Genomic DNA, 2,203 nt, shown 5'->3' with positions numbered 1-2,203 from the left:
AACTCTTGCAGATATTGAGCTGATTTTTGGTAAGTGATGGTATCTTGATGAGTTACAGATCAAGTTTGCATTTCGTTCTGCTTCATTGATTTTTGACGGAATTATGACCTTTTCAATTTTTAAGGGTTTTCTGCGATTTTTTTTTCTAAACGCTTGCAGATATTGAACTGATTTTTGGTATGTGACTTTACCTTGATTACATATAGATCAAGTTTGCATTTCGTTCCGCTCCAATGATTTTTTGACGGAATTACAGCATTTTGAATTTTTAATGGGAACCAGATTACACTTGCCGGTAGGGGACTAGTATTGCTAATGCAATACTCTCAGAATGCTTGTTAGTCCCCTACTGGTGAAACCGGAGGGGACTAAAGGTTTCCTCTGAGTCTGTCCGTCCGTCTGTCTGTCTGTCTGTCCCTCTGTCTGTCTAGCTGTCCCTCTGTCAGTCTGTCCCACTTGGTTTTCCGCACTTTTTCCCTAAACGCTTGCAGAAATTGAGCTGATTTTTGCTATGTCAGTGTATCTTGATGAGTTACAGATCAAGTTTGCATTTCGTTCCGCTTCATTGATTTTTGAGGGAATTATGACCTTTTCAATTTTTAAGGGTTTTCTGCGATTTTTTTTTCTAAACGCTTGGAGATATTGAACTGATTTTTGGTATGTGACTTTACTTTGATTACTTATAGACCAAGTTTGCATTTCATTCCGCTTCAATGATTTTTGACGGAATTATGGCATTTTCAATTTTTAACGGGAACCAGATTGCACTTGCCGGTAGGGGACTAGTATTGCTAATGCAATACTCTCAGAATGCTTGTTGTATATAAAGAATCACTCGAATTGTAATGTAAGAAACTACTGTACTTATAGGTAAATTAACACTTTGATGACTAGTGAAAGTTAAATCATCATTCATTGTGGTTATTAGTCCCCTACCGTTGAAACCGGAGGGGACTATAGGTTTCCTCTGAGTCTGTCCGTTCGTCTGTCTGTCTGTCTGTCGGTCTGTCCCTCTGTCTGCCTGTCAGTCTGTCCCACTTGGTTTTCCGCACTTTTTTCCAAAACGTTTGTAGATATTGAGCTGATTTTTGGTATGTGAGTGTATCTTGATGAGTTACAGATCACGTTTGCATTTCGTTACGCTTCATTGATTTTTGACGGAATTATGGCCTTTTCAATTTTTAAGGATTTCCGCAATTTTCTTCTAAATGCTTTTTGATATTGAGCTGATTTTTGGTATGTGACTTTACCTTGATAAGTTATAGATCAAGTTTGCATTTCGTTCCGCTTTATTGATTTTTGACGGAATTATGACATTTTCAATTCCTAACGGGAACCAAATTACACTTACCGGTAGGGGACTAGTATTGCTAATGCAATACTCTCAGAATGCTTGTTAGTCTGGCAATGACATCAAAATTTTAATTGATTTTCATATTTCTTACACGGTAAGTGCATTTTCGATGATCTTGCATTAACCTTCCGTTGAAAGCATAAGATTTTGAATATTGTATTTAGTCATGTCAAGTGTCTTAAAAAATATTAAGTTCATAATTTTTGTCAAATATCTCGATTGAACATAAATAAATACATGTACAATGTATGTTTCTTATATAACCAGGATACGCAGAGCTTTCAAGGACAATTTAACATAGAATTTAACATAGAAGTTCTAAAGATGACTGGTTGCAAATTTCTTTTAGAGGTATGAGCCGGGTTAGAGAAACCCAAACCTTTCATGTTCCGTGTATAACACTTTACGATTCAAATTTCTTAATTGAAGGCTCGGAGAGCTAATGCTGTACTGCTACTGTGCAGTCTGCGTCAACTTTTTGAAATTGATCTAAAATGAATTACTGTTTCAGAATTTTAAAATTCATGATTTTAAAATTTTAGTACTCAAACTGATTTCGTATTTTGAAATTTTAGTTCAAAAACATAAATTTTCTTATTTTCAAAGGCATTTTAACTCTAAGATTTTAAAAGTAAAATATTTAAACTTCATTTTTTTTTTAATTTTTTTTTTATTTTTTTGATTTATGGTAAATGTACGTTTAACAAAATAAAAATCTGTTCAAATTGTCTCATTAGTATTTTAAAAGTTTTTGGAGTTGTGGAAGTAAATTTTTTATTTGTGGGAATATCTGGTTAGTTTTTCGTTTTCTTTCTTTCTTTTAAAAAATAAATCGATCGGACTCGTAAA

Source organism: Saccostrea echinata, unplaced genomic scaffold, assembly GCF_033153115.1.
Source record: "Saccostrea echinata isolate AGI-Se365-2 ecotype Australia unplaced genomic scaffold, CSIRO_AGI_Sech_v1 ptg000014l, whole genome shotgun sequence".
NCBI classification, from domain to species: Eukaryota; Metazoa; Mollusca; class Bivalvia; order Ostreida; family Ostreidae; genus Saccostrea; species Saccostrea echinata.
This window is presented reverse-complemented; position numbering follows the sequence as displayed.